Here is a 14,957-nt window from a genome sequence, read left to right on the forward strand (position 1 = left end):
TTTGTCTCAGATTCTTCACGCATATTTTCCTGTTATCTGGATTACTCTAAGTCCAGGCCTTTCTCCATTCTCAAGACCAAACTCTGCACCAATACAGTTTGTCTTCCTGAACCCCATTCTCTAATAGCGGATATTTTAGCTCTGTGAACGCAGCCTCTGAGAACAAAATTATTTTTGGTAGCTGGTTCATGGCATTGACTCACCCACCCTGGTAGCCTTCTACTGTCTCTGGAACTGTCCCCTCTATCAAGGACTATACATTAAAGGCTGCGCATGTGCAGCTGGCCCCTGGAAACAGATGGGTCTGGCTTCCAGGCTGGTCTCCAACCTCTCAGTGCAAAGCCGCTGTTCTGTGCTTCTTGCGGTTCACTCTAGCTTTCCTTGTGAATATAATTGAAATTTCACAGTCATCAGTTTTAAAAATGATTTTTGGAGCTTTGGAAGGTGGTGGGAGTCACAAAATGTCTTCAGAATATTCGTCTCAAAGCTTCTTGCAGAAGCGAATCTCCTTTCTTCCCACCTTCCTGGGAGCAGGCAGTGGCTAAGCCCCTCCTGGGTGTCAGGCCTGGGGCTCAGTGCCTGGAGGGGGAGGTGGGGGCAAAGCAGTATGTGCAGGACCCTGCCCTCGCTGCAGGCCAGTCGGGGTGGGGGGTGTTGTGGGCTCACGCTTGCTTGCTTCTAGAAGCAAATGCGGCTGTGATAAATGCCAGAGGGAGTGTCAAAGTGTTGTGGGAGCAGGAGGGGGTGGGGATAAACGTGAGCTGCTCCACCGGCTTGATTTTTCCCTATCTAGAAACCACTGCTCTGAGTTTCTAGGCTATAAATGTGGAGTCCTTTGAAAATGTGGAGGTGTTTTCAAAGGACTGGGAGGGTTTCAGAGTCATTCTCCTTGGAGACGGGGGTATGGCTGTGATGACCTTTTTGCAATTTCAGTTCAACCACTGCCTTCTCATTTAGACCCCACTCCTGTGGGCATCTCCCTGTGAGGATGTCATGCTGGTGCCTGTCCCCTGCTTGGAATGGCATCTCCCCCTGCCACCTATACAGCTCCCTCCTAAATGCTGCCATCCTGGGAAGCCTTTCTTGGTGATTCCAACCGGGGGGAGAATGCCCTTTCCTGATGCTCTGGATGCTGCTTTGGGTAACTGACATTTTGGCCTTGGGCAACTCCCGAATCCTTTTATTCCAGGCTCTGTCATCTCTCTGAACATCCCGCCAGGCCAGGCACAATTCTCACCCGGCACCAGTGACATCCATGGAGTGGCATTAGAGTGTGGCTAAAAGCAAAGGCAGAAGAAGAGTAACTCTGCAGACGAGAAACCAAGGGACCAAGGTTACCCTCACCAGTAACAAGTCATGTGGATACCACATACCCCCAGTCTCTTGTGAGGAGATGGGCACTCTGCCATCTGCTTCTCCAAGTCCAACCTCAGACTGTTCATGAGAAAACATAAGGCAGACCCAAACCGAGGAACATTCTATAGAATACCTGGCTGCTCCTCTTCCAAAGTGCCGGGGTCTTGAAAGACAAGGAAAGATCTAGAAACAGTCACTGATTAGAGGAGACTAGATGCAGTGTGAAATTCAGGATTGTGTCCTGGAACAGCAAAAGAACATTGGTGGAAAAACTGGGGAAACCCGAATAATGTCTGTAAGTAGTGGTCCCCAGCCTTTTTGGTGCCAGGGACTGGTTTTTGGAAGACAACTTTCCCACTGACTGGGAGTGTGATGGGGATGATTTGGGGATGATTTAAGCACATTATAGAGGAGCCTGGCAGGCTACAGTACATGGGATCGCAAAGAATCGGACATGACTGAGCGATTTTCACATACATACATTATCACGTTGTATTTATTGATCTCTTTATTTCTATTGTGGCTTCACCGGTAGCTCACACAGTAAAGAATCTGCTGCAGTGAGGGAGACCTGGGTTCAATCCCTGGGTTGGGAAGATCCCCTAGAGAAGGGCATGGCAACCCACTCCAGTATTCTTGCCTGGAAAATCCCATGGACAGAGGAGCCTGGTGGGCTGTAGTCCATGGGGTTGCAAAGAGTTGGACACGACTGAGTGACTAACACATTTACTTTTATTTCTATTATTATTGCATCAGCTCCACCTCAGATCATCAGGCATTAGATCCTAAGTAGTATTGTACTGTTGTTAATGTTAAGTTTTGATAAATATGCCATAGTTATGTGAGATATTTAGAAGAGAGGAAGGCGCATGGGAACTCTCTGCACTGTCTTTGCAACTCCCCTGTGAATTGAAGATTATTTAAAAATAAAAAGCTTAAAAAAAAGGTGGATGTTCTGGAAACAGAACACCTGGGTTCAAATCTGGCTCTCTCACTTCATGGCTACTTGACTTTGGACACATGACACAATTCTCTGAGCCTCAGTTTCCCCATTCAGAAAACAAAGCTGATGACCGTGCCAACCTCACTGGGTGGTTGTAAGGACTAAAGGAGTTACATGCCTAGAGATACCCAACTAGAAAGTGCCCAGCCCACAAGAGGCAATCAATATGACGTACGTATCCTTTCTGTTAGTGATGAAGGAGGAAGTCCAGCTTCTGAAAGTTGGGAGGGATGGAGAATATGCTGATTGACAGAATTCAGTAAGATTTGAATAATGCAATGTGGTTCAATCAAATAAACATCTACGGGTCTCTTCTGTGCGCCAGGCTCTGTACTGGGGTTTGGAGAGAGACATCAGACCTGGTCCTTGCCCTGGCAGAGCTCAGACGTGACGGCGGGGACACAGACCCGGATGCACATGGTGATTAGGTAGGGATATGTATAGCTACACAGCAGCGTGTTTACTCTGCTAGGAGGTCAGAGGCAGGAACTGTCAGAGCCCAGGACTGGGTGGGGAGCCAGGGAAGTCCTCGTGGATGGGCTGACACTTGAATTGGGTTTTGATATGTAAATAGGAATTTTCTAGATATACGGGCTGTGGGTACAGAGTCCTAGTAGGCACATTATAGGCACCTATAGGCATTGTGCTTGATGCTTTACCTAAGTTATTTCAAGTCTCCTCCACAGCCCTGCAAGGTGGATGTTTTTATTACCAATTTATAGTTGAAGCAACAGAGACTCAGAAATGGAATGGGATTCCTCAAGGTTATAGACTGCTGGTAAAGAAAATTCATATTCAAACCCATTTGGAATCTGTCTCCAAGGTTGCCTGCCAAATTGCAGCGACAGAGCTGCTAGAGGCTGAAGGAGTAGCACGTGCCCCAGTGGCAGCGTGGGTCAGGTGTGGGGCCTGACCTGCTGTCATCTGGGGTGTGGAGCAGCAGACGGTGGGAGAGACGGCTCGGCCAGCACATGGAGACTCTGCTGCTACACTCAGGGGTGTGGACTCTCTCCTACAGGTCAGGAGTCATGGAAAGGTTTACCCAGGGGCACAAGGGGGTCAGATCTGTGTCTTAGGCAGCCTCCCTGGCTTCAGTCTAGGGTGTGGTAGGAGGCAGAGCAGAGCCAGGGAAGAAGGGATAAGAGCAGAAGGAGAGGGAGATGATGAGAAGGCAGCATTTCGAAAGACCTACTCCAGTGAAACAAAGGCAAGTAAGGGAAAACATGGCTTTTGAAATGCAACTATGAAAAAAACACCGGGTCTCAGCGGACCATGAGCTTGGTGAAGACCAAGTGGTGTGGCTGCCACGAGGCAAATGGACGTGGGCTGCATGAGTAGAGGAGCAGGGAGGTGCTAGCCCCCACCTTCTTCCCATAGCTGCTTCAGAGCATCTTGAGTTCTGGGTGCTCTGCCCCACAGGGAACTGAGACACTCCAGGTTTGTTTTGCATGGGGATGGTATTCCAGATCACACCCAGTGAGAGGGCAGTTGAAGGACCTGAGGATGTTTAATCCAAAAGAGAAACAACTCGGCAGCAGACAGAGCTACCGTGCCTGGGAGCCCAGAGGACCAGTGAGGGGACATTACAGGGAGTCAGTTTTGAATTTCCCTGCACTCTCAGTTTACTTCTGTTCCTTTCTGCTTCATGTGTCTCTGAAGCCAGAATTTCTCTGCTGCTCTAGTCCACGGTGTGGGGGACTGTGTGGACGGGTGTGGTGGAAAGCGCCCCCTCCCGCAATTTCTAAGCTCCAGGATCCAGGGAGCCTTGTTCTCTTCCTTCTTCTTAACCCATCCCTATCACCAGTCTCCTGCAGTCCTCAAGGAAGGGGCTCTGATTGGTCCAGCTTAGAGCAGATGCTCCTTAGGGGCAGAGCCACAGAGGTCCTTTAGAATATTACAAATAGTGGGCCTGGGGGCCCCTCTGTAACCACTTGGAGGAAGAAGAGGGGGGTGACTGGAAAAAGGGGGTTAGGCAGAGAACCCAATAGATGGGGCACTAACCCACTTAAGCATCTCTGTTCAGGCTCTTTCCAAGTTAATAAAACCATATTCACCAGCCTGCAGAGATTCTGGAGGAGAGGGTCTGTAAGTATAGAGGACATCTGTTCCTTGAAGATTGGTCCTGCCCAAGGATTTGGAACTCGTCCCCTCATTCCAGATCAACATTGGGTCCCCTTTTCCAGTTGTCTGGCTACTTTTCAGGAGCAGAAACATTTCTGATGTTGGAACTCGAAGACTTCTGTCCTCCTACGGTTGGAGCTTCATGTTTGGGGAGAGGCCACAGCTGCTGGCTCAGTGGCTGGTGTGCCCCTGGACTCTCCAGGGTATGGAGCTGTAATGCTAATTGGCTATAAAGAGTGGGCTTGGAATTGGAATTTTCTGGGCTTCCAGGTCCCTGGTCACAGCATCTGATGCTCATTAAAGCACAGGTAGATGAATTGGCTCTGTGGATGCTGACTGTGCAAACTCCGGGAGCGACGGCAGCTGCTGGGATTCCAGCTATGAGAGGTGCTGACGGTAAAGGACAGGGCTGCTGGCACGAGAAGCTGGCGTGGACTCAGGGGGCCCGAATCTCAATCTTCTCTGTCTCTTTCCCACACACACGTGCATGTGCGTGCTCTCTCTCTCTCTCACACACACAGAGTCCTGGGAGTTGGGCATGAAGGAGACTGGTTCTTGTTTCCTTCCAGCTCCTAACTAGCTGTGTGACTTTGGGCAACCCAAAAGTCTCTGGGCTTCAGTTTCCATAACAGAGGTTGGATAAGAGGATTCCAGAGGCGGCTTAGGTTTGGGCCCATCCCGTGCAGGAGGTTTTGAAACATGAACCATCTAGACTGCAGCAGCCAGTTGGTGGGAAGGCAGCCACCCTGTCACTGGTCCTTGATGGTAAGACTGCAAACTCTGTCTGATTTCTGCAGGTCTCCCCTTCCCAGTCACATCTTCCCTGGTTGTGTTGGGCTGCCCAGGGTGGCAGGCCCTCAGATCCACGCCTCTTCTTCAACTCGCCTTCCTGGGGATGCCCTCTGCCCACTATTTGGTGGTGGCACTGGCCACTGCCATTGCTGCAGATGCCCTCCGTGAGACAACCACTTGCCAGGTGCCCTGGGTGGTACCGGGGGCCTGGTTCTGCTTTCCCATGGCATCACGTCCCCCTGAACTCTGTCCCCAGATGCCAGAGCTGAGATGGAGCAAATATGCGCTGTCCTTCATGTCAAACCTGGTTACATGGGCATCCAAGCAGCCCAGCCCGGACCACCGTCTCACACAGTCAGAGGAAACAGCTCCTTCCTCTTCTGGGCCTAATTCCTTTCCTCAGATCTTAGACCATCAGGCTGAGCAGGACAACAGAGGCCATTGCATGCCACTTTCTTGTCCTCACTTCAAACTTTCTTCCCTTTCTTCATTCAGGGAAACATCAGAAACTCCCAAGCATCTCCCCCCCACCCCCGCCACTTGTTCTTAAATTTTTCTTTTTTAAATTTAGAAGCTCCCAAGCATCTTACCCTCCGGCGGGGAGGGAGGAAGTTAAGTCACCTGAACTTCCCTGCCTGCTGGAGGCATTCAATATCCTGCTCCATCCCCACCAGGTCACTGCCAGTTTTTCCCATTTGATTTCTGTTGGAGCGTTTATGTCCATCAAAATTAACCAACGTTTATTGAGTACTTATTGTGTAGCCAGCATGGGGGAAATTACTCTTTTCTTTAAAAAAAAGTTTTCTGCTCTCTGATTTTTTTTTTTTTTTCCTCTCTGAGATCTCTCAGCCTTCTGGAAGGGAAGCCTTGAATTATTCAACCTGCAGTACAAATCTCTGGAGAACATCACCTCGCGGCTACTTTAATCACTAGAAAGGTTCAGAGTCAGTTATAATCAAGCCAAGTCAACGTGGAAATGCTCATCTCTGGCTTGAAAACAAGATCAAAAGGAAGACCGAGGAAGAGATAAAATCTGAGAGGAGAAATGGATGTTGGTTTCCAGAGGCTCTTAAGTCCTTCTCATATTTCCAAAGGGGGTCACACTGGAAGCCCCAGCCCCTGCAGAGCACATTCCTGCATATTTTTCTGACCTCTTCTTTTTTTCCCAAACCCTTTATGTTTTCTAAATTTATTTTTTATTGAAGTATAGTTAATTTACAAGGTTGTGTTAGTTTCTGGAGTGCAGCAAAGTGATTCAGTTATACATATATATCTATTCTTTTTCAGATTCTTTTCCATTATAGGTAATTATTACAAGATATTGAATGTAGTTCCCTGTGCTATACAGTAGGTCCTTGTTTATCTATTTTTTATATAGTAGTGTGTATCTGTTCACTGGGGCTTTCCAGGTGGAGCAGTGGTAAAGAATCCACCTGCCAATGCAAAAGACCCAAGAGATGTGGGTTGGATCCCTGGATATGAAAGATCCCCTGGAGCAGGAAATGGCAATGGACTCCAGTATTCTTGCTGGAAAGTTCCATGGACAAAGGAGGGGCTGGTAGGCTACAGTTCATGGGGTTGCAAAGAGTCAGACATGGCTGAGCGCACGCACACATCTGTTCATCCCAACCTAATTTATCCCTTGTTCCCACTTTGGTAACCTTAAATTTGTTTTCTAAATCTGTGAGTCTATTTCTGTTTTGTAAATAAGTTTATTTGTATGATTTCTGTCTGACATGAGGTCACTGAGAAGTCAGTTACAACTCTGCTGATTCAGGGGCAAATCCACCAAGGATGAGACCTCTGACTGATGGTGATTTTGGGAAAAGCTGTTGCCTTTTCAGAATGTGAATGCAGGGAGGTTAAGATGCAGAAAGGGGAAGGGCTTATATGGTGGCTCAGATGGTAAAGAATCTGCAATGCAGGAGACCCAGGTTTGATCCTTAGATCAGGAAGATGCCCTGGAGAAGGGAGTGGCTACCCACTCCAGTATTCTTGCCTGGAGAATTCCATGGACAGAAGAGCCTGGCAGGCTACAGTCCATGGGGTCACAAGAGTGACTAACACACACCCTGAACTAACCTGGGATTAGGTACATTTATGTAAGGGCTGGGGAATGTGGAGGGGTGTGGAGGCCTGGTTGGAGGGTGTCTGTGGACACACCAGGGTGAGAAAGCATCCTTAGGGAAGTGAGGGTGGGTCCACAGCTTAGGGAAGGGGCAATTCTGTCCTCATCTGGGTTCCTGTCTGAGCCCTGGGTAAGTGATGGGAGTGGCGGTCTGCAAGGAGAAACAAGGAGGTGTTTTCAGGGTTCAGTCATCTGTTATGTCATCTGTTATCAGGCAGTGTGGCACCAAAAGGTGGAGGGGAGCGATTGTGCTGAGCTTAGCATGGGGGTTTCAGAGGATGCAGGATGGCTTTGGCGGGCTGAAGGCCCAGGTGGACCCTCTGATGGCTTGGTGGTGGCAGGACCACCATCTGCAGCAGGAATGAATCACTGAGGTAGCCAAGGTGGGGCTCCCCTCACTCCGACCACCCACTGTACTCCTCCCCAAGGATGAGTCAGCATTGAAAATGATCAAGAAACCGCCTCCTCCCCACCCCCAAAAGAAGAAGGATGCTTACTGCCTAAATTAAGGACCCCAAGAAGCACATCTAGGGTTCACGGGTGTGCTCTTTCTCTCTTCTATCTGTGCAGGAGATAGGATGGTGCACTGGTTAGGGAAGAGGGGGTGACTCAACTCAGTTTAGGAAAGAGTCCTTCTGGGCATAGCCCATCACGCTTGCATTGGTGTTGGGACCAAAGACCAGCTAATGAGAAGATGCTGGCCCTCTCTTATTTCCTGATGGGATTCTTTTCCTTACAGACCTTTTAGGAGGAGGGAGGAGGCTGGATCAAGGCAGGTCTCAGAAATTCTGGGACTGGCCCAGATGCTCTTGCAGCAGTTCAGTCTCAGTAGCACGCTATCACACAGCCCTGCCCAGTGTTGGTGGAGGGAACTGGAAGGCTGGGGGCCTGGGAGGCAGGGTCTGTGGCCCCCATATTGGCACCCTCTGTGATGGGTATCAGCTGCCACCACAGGCTGTGGCTTGTTCCTTCAGGTGGAAGGTGGGGAAGAGGGTAGTCGAGGTCTCAGCGACAGATGTCACTGATGGGACCAGATCGCAAAGTGGGGGAAATGACAGATGTCAATGTGGAAGCTGAAGGCTGTGTTTGGGGTACACATGAGGCACCTGCGGGGTGCCCGGGCCGCCGGGGGTCCATCTCAGCTCTGTCACCCAGCCGTGTAGCGTCACGCTCTATCAGTGCCTCAGTCTCTCCGCCTGTAAAATGGACAGAAGGTTGTGGGAAGGGTGAACTAAATTCATGCTGGCAAAGCCCTTGGTGCAGCACCTGACTTTCAGGAAACTCTGAGGAGACGAACAGGTCTCCATGCTCGGTTGTGTCTCTGGGTCCTCTTACAGACCAGGGCCTGTAGCAGCAGACCGGGTTCAAGCCAGAGAAATGTTGCCTGGGGCTGCCTGTGAACTCCTTGGTGCCCCCAGAGTTGGGGGGACGTGGGAATTCCGGGGAAACACTTTCTTCGTTTGCAGAGCAGTGAAGCCACACGTGGACTGGCTCACCTTCGACGTTCCCCCTTTTTGCGAAGAATCAGCACAAAGCCAATTCCAGCCTATTGTAAACATGTACTGTACAAACTGGAAAATGGAGGCACAGCGGGGTGGAGGGCTGCTCCATCCTGGGGGCGGTCTGGTGAGTCTCCTTCTAGACCCATGGCCGTGTGTGTGCAAACAAATACACCACATGTATACACCCCCCCCCCATAGTTCCCCCTCTCCCTCTTTCCCTCCCTCCCTTTCTCTCTCTTTTCCCATGTCTCTCCTTTCCAAGGGGGAGATCCCACTACATACGCACGACTACCATTGCTTAGTAATCTGCTCTCCTCCCCTCATTATTGTGTCAGGCACAGCTTCCTGGGTCAGTGAATATATTTCTATCAAAGTCCCCCCGGCCCCTCCAACACTGTAGTTCCCCAGAGATTTAAGGAATGAAAAAGGACCAAAGAGATTCTAATATCCCCAAGGGAGAATCTAAGAAAGAAGGCAATTTTATAAAAGCCTTTTAAAAAGTGATTTCCCCTGGTTAAACATTAATATATCTTTAAGAAAAAGAAAACTTGGGAATTCCCTGGTGGCCCAGTGGTTATTAGGACTCAGCGCTTTCGTGGCCTTGGGTCTGGGTTCTATCCCTCATCAGAGAATCAGCGGTGTAGCCAAAAAGAAAAAGAGAAATTTAAAATCCATATTGTTGAGGCAGTCCCAATATGGGTTGGAAAAGAATTTCCAGACACACAGCATTCCAGCAGGGAGCGAGTTTGTTAAGAACAAAGAGCAGAGATGAAGTGGGCACCAAGAGCGCAGTGGGCCAACCTCCTGATAGACCAGGGAGAGTCGACAGTTTGTATGGGCTAATAGCCAATTTTTATAGCCTCAAGCCAAAGAAAATGCCTGCTGGAAGGCTGGTGTTAGGTGATCGGTTGGGGCGCTATATGCTGTTTACTGGAGTGGGCATTTTTGCCTAACTGGGAGTCAGGAAACTTGTTAGTGATGATCAGAGGGGCTTTTGGCAATGGTTACAATGTACCTCAGTCAGCTTCAGAGGTGACCTTGGTTCTGGGCTCCGCTTCTGTGGCCTTGGTGCAAGGCCTCGCCCCTGTGGCCTAGGGGCAGGACTCAACACATATACGTTGGGTTGGCCAAAAAGTTCATTTGGGGTTTTCCATAAGATGTTGTGCAAAAACTTGAATGAACTGTCTGGCCAACCCAATGCTTCATAATCTCATCACCCAGCTATAATCATTTTCAACATTTTGATTTAGCTCTTTCTAATCTTTTTTTTTATGTCTACACTTGTGTGTGTGTTTAAACAAAATTAGAATCACATTATAGCATATTTATGTTTTATATTTAATATTATTTCACAGATATTTTTCTCTCATTACTATCATATGGGCCTAAATTATATGGTAGCCAAGAACATATGGCCCAATTTTCCCGAATGCAAGATTCAATAAAAAGTTTTAGGGCCAATTTGAATATATAAACAGGGAAATCATCAAATGCTTACTCACAATGTTTAATTTATAAATTTAGTTGCACAAAGATATTTAAAACCACATATAGCAGGAAATACATTAAATTTAGAAAGATTATTCTTTCCCACTTTTATAGTTTATACCAACTCTCCTGGTATCGTTGATATCTGTGTTTCGTCATCCTGGAGCTGCTTTGTAAATGACCCACCGTAGCTGTCTGCACCATTTCCGTTTTGGTCTGATTTGTTTGAGGCTCTCTTTTTCAGTGTTGTTGTTTGTTTGTTCCCTATTTGTTTGTTTCCTAGACTGCACTGTTCGGCACTCGGGATCTTAGGGCCCCAACCCGGGATTGAAACTGTGCCCCCTGCATTGGGAGCTCAGAGTCTTAACCACAGGACCACCAGGGAAATCTCTTGTCTAATGAAATTGAGATGTAAGACTTTAAAAATCTGTGTATGGTGTTGTCTCTGGAAATTGTTTTCAAAGCCACAAGTACCTATTAGCATAACATTAAAAGAGTCTTTTTATTTGTCCCAGAAGTGTGTGCTAGTGATCTCTACAACATAACCACTTACTGTATTGCTTTTAAAAGTGATCTTTAAAAGCTTGTTTACAATGACAGCCAACACTTGTAATTGTAAGGTCTTAATCCCCGGAATAATTACTAAATCCCTGTTAAATGTCTTTGCTTCCTTTTTCCCAGTTCCCATAGGTGACCTCTTTAAACATCCCAAACTAGCATTGATTGAGGTCAAGGAGGATTAATGCGATTTCCTCAAACAGTACTTTGTTTAAAATAAAGTAACTGAAAAAGAGTGCATTTAATAGCAGACTCTGTAAGAACTTGAATTTAAAGAGATTTTGTTTTCTTTTCTAAAAGAAAACAAGGATAAATGTAGGAAAATTCCTCATGTTTTATTTGGACATATTTTTTTTTTTTTTAATGACAAGATTAATGGAAACCTGGTTTTCCATCTTTTGGCTGTGCCCTAATTTATTTAATCATTCCTCTATTGTTCAACAGTTCAATTATTTCCGTTTTTTTTTTCATATTGTAAATAACAAGCCACATTCTTGTATTTATATCTCTGGGCACATTACAGACTACTTCCTTGGGGCAAAGTCCCACAGGGTCAAATGGTGTGGCTATTCTAATGAATTATTTATTATTATTATTTTTAATTGGAGGATAATTGCTTTACAATGTGTTGGTTTCTGCTGTACAACACTGTGAATCAGTTATAACTATATATATATATATATATATATATATATATATATATCCCCTCCCTCTTGAGCCTCCCTTCCACCCCTCCATGTAGGTCATCACTGGGCTGCAGACTGGGCTCCTTGTGCTACATATCAGCTTCCCACTAGCTAGTCTATTTTACACATGGTAGTATATATATGTCAATGCTAACTTTCTCAATTTGTCCCATTCTCTGTGGCTATTTTAAAGGATCTGGATATGTTGTGCCAAATTGCCCTTCAGAAAGTTGTACCAATTTATAAATCCCATCATCAGTGAATAGAGGTGGGCACTTGATAATAAACATGCAGTATTTCTGAAATTAATAGGAAAAATGCTTCTCCATAAACTCATTGAGCTTTTTGTGGAGCCATAACTGATTGGAACTATAGGAGTCCTTAGAACTCATCTCAGTTCAGTTCAGTTGCTCAGTCATGTCCAACTCTTTCTGACTCCATGGACTGCAGCACGCCAGGCCTCTCTGCCCATCACCAACTCCTGAAGTTTACTCAAACTCATGTTCATTGAGTCGGTGATGCCATCCAATCATCTCATCCTCTGTCATCCCCTTCTCCTCCTGCCTTCAATCTTTCCCAGCATCAGGGTCTTTTCGAATGAGTCAGCTCTTTGCATCAGGTGGCCAAAGTATTGGAGTTTCAGCTTCAACATCAGTCCTTCCAATGAATATTCAGGACTGATTTCCTTTAGGATGGACTGGTTGGATGTCCTTGCAGTCCAAGGGACTCTCAAGGGTCTTCTCCAACACCACAGTTCAAAAGCAACAATTCTTTAGCACTCAGCTTTCTTTATGGTCCAACTCTCACATCCATACATGACTACTGAAAAAACCATAGCCTTGACTAGATGGACCTTTGTTGGCAAAGTAATGTCTCTGCTTTTTAACATGCTGTCTAAGTTGGTCATAACTTTCCTTCCAAGGAGTAAGCGTCTTTTAATTTCATGGCTGCAATCACCATCTGCAGTGATTTTGCAGCCCAGAAAAATAAAGTCTGCCACCGTTTTCACTGTTTCCCCATCTATTTGCCATGAAGTGATGGGACCGGATGTCATGATCTTAGATTTCTGAATGTTGAGCTGTAAGCCAACTTCTTCACTCTCTTCTTTCACTTTCATCAAGAGGCTCTTTAGTTCTTCACTTTCTGCCATAAGGGTGGTGTCATCTGCATATCAGATTATTGATATAACCTCTATCTTCATAATTTGAAGGTAGATATATCTGAGTTATTGAGAGTTCCAAAAAAACATCTATTTCTGCTTTATTGACTATGCCAAACCCTTTGACTGTGTGGATTACAATAAACTGTGGAAAATTCTGAAAGAGATGGGGATACTAGACCACCTGACCTGCCTCTTGAGAAATCTGTATGCAGGTCAGGAAGCAACAGTTAGAACTGGACATGGAACAACAGACTGGTTCCAAATAGGAAAGGGAGTACATCAAGAAGCCATCTAGTCGTACATCTAGTCCTATGGGCTTGTAACAATACCTCTTGTGATGGGAAGCTTCCTGGTGGGAGCCTCTGCCAGGACTGGATGGTTATGATGCTAGCCCTCATCCAAAATCTGTCTCCCTAGAACTTACAGTTTTAAGCATAACACCTGGCTTATCTTATGTTAGACATAGCCACTCACTGAAACTGGGGGGAAGGGAAATTGAATGTAATGAGTTCCAACTATGGTGTCAGACACTGCACCAGGTATGGCTCCATGAAGCTGGAATTGGTGTCCCATAATTTGAAGATAGAGAAACTGAGGTTCAGAGATCTGAAGCAACTTGTCCAAAATCACACAGCTGGCAAATTGAGGCACTGAGATCACGGGCTCAACACAGTCTTCCTTAAGTCTTCTTTTTTGGAGCTACTTAAAACAAGTCTGCCTGCAGGCTCGAAGCCCCCCAATCATGTCTGGAGAGCATACCTCCCCGAGCAGTCAGGACGGCCCTGAGTTCAAGTCTTTCGCCCAGTTTTCTCCATTAGCGCACTGACGGTGGTGATTGGTACTTGACTTGGTGAGTCTGGGACTCCCCCTCCCTGTGTGGACCATGATGAGAATCCACCAAAGTGGAAGCTGTTTGGAAGATGGAGGGGACACAGCAGCCATTACTCTTGGAAAATCGTTATAGTCAGAAGCAGCAGCAGATGCAGAGGTGCCCAGCAGGTTTCAACTTGTCCTGGCTTGCCTCTCTCTACGTCCAGCTCTCCTCTCTGGCCGCCTACTCTGATGGCCGACAGTGGCTCAGGCCCACCACCAAGCACTTGGTTGCAGACCCGTGGAGTTGGAAACCACTCAGCACCAGCTCTGTACAGAAGTCTCCACACCCCGCCCCCGGTGTGGTCCCACTTTGATGCTGGATACTCTTGACTTTGCCAAGTGACTGGTCAGTAGCTCTTTCTCTGATCCTCCAACTTTTCCTCCAGACCCTCACTTTCTCAGCTCATCTCATAATGGTTGAAGTATGGTTCCTATAATATTGGGTTGGCCAAAGAGTTATTTCGATCTTTTCCATAACATTGTACAGAAAAACCTGAATGAACTGTATGTTATGGAAAGTCCTGAAGAAACTTTGTTACCAACACAATAAATGCCTTATCTCAAAGCACTGGTAAAGATTCTGATCCCTTGACTGAACCCTGGTAGAGGTGATGTCTCAGGACTTCAAAACTACGCCTTAAGAGGGCTTACAACTTTCTCCTTCTCCTTCAGGGCACTGAGACCTTCGTGCTGTGTGGGAACACTGCTGGACCAGCTAGAGGCTGAGAGGCTACATGGAGGAGAATTGAGGTTCCCTGGTTAATACTCAGACTCATGAAAAAGAAAAAAACACTGTTGTAAGGTTTTTTTAGGGGGACAGAGAAAGTGTTTTTCTACTAGTTGTTTAATCTGCCATCATATTGCATTGCATGAAATGTAAGTCACTCAGTTGTGTCTGACTCTTTGCAACCCTGGTGGACTGTAGCCCACCAGGCTCCTCTGTCCATGGTATTTCCCAGGCAAGAATACTGGAGTGGGTTGCCATTTCCTTCTCCAGGGGATCTTCCTGACCCGGGGATCGAATCTGGGTCTCCTGCATTGCAGGCAGACTCTTTACCATTTGAGCCACTAGGAAAGTTAAAATATACTAAGTAAAATTTAGTGCAATCTGGTTAGAATAATAAAAATTTAAAAATATTTATCAGCTTTATTAACTTACACAAAATAAAATTCACTGCTTTTTTTTTAAAAAAGGAGTTTTAATTGGAATACAATTGATTTGCAATGTTGTGATACTTTCTGCTATACAGCAAAGTCATTCAATTATACAAATACATACATCAACTCT

General features: G+C 46.5%; 1 long non-coding RNA gene across 1 annotated transcript; it reads left to right on the top strand.

The window, feature by feature from the left end:
• The first annotated feature begins 13,544 nt into the window (after window positions 1-13,544).
• LOC129655679 (uncharacterized) lies at window positions 13,545-14,737 on the top strand. The gene is made up of 3 exons (XR_008716076.1): window positions 13,545-13,646; window positions 13,834-14,015; window positions 14,342-14,737. It is a non-coding gene; the product is annotated as an uncharacterized LOC129655679 (long non-coding RNA).
• The last annotated feature ends 220 nt before the right edge of the window (window positions 14,738-14,957 follow it).

This window comes from Bubalus kerabau, chromosome 6 (assembly GCF_029407905.1).
Source record: "Bubalus kerabau isolate K-KA32 ecotype Philippines breed swamp buffalo chromosome 6, PCC_UOA_SB_1v2, whole genome shotgun sequence".
Taxonomy (NCBI): Eukaryota; Metazoa; Chordata; class Mammalia; order Artiodactyla; family Bovidae; genus Bubalus; species Bubalus kerabau.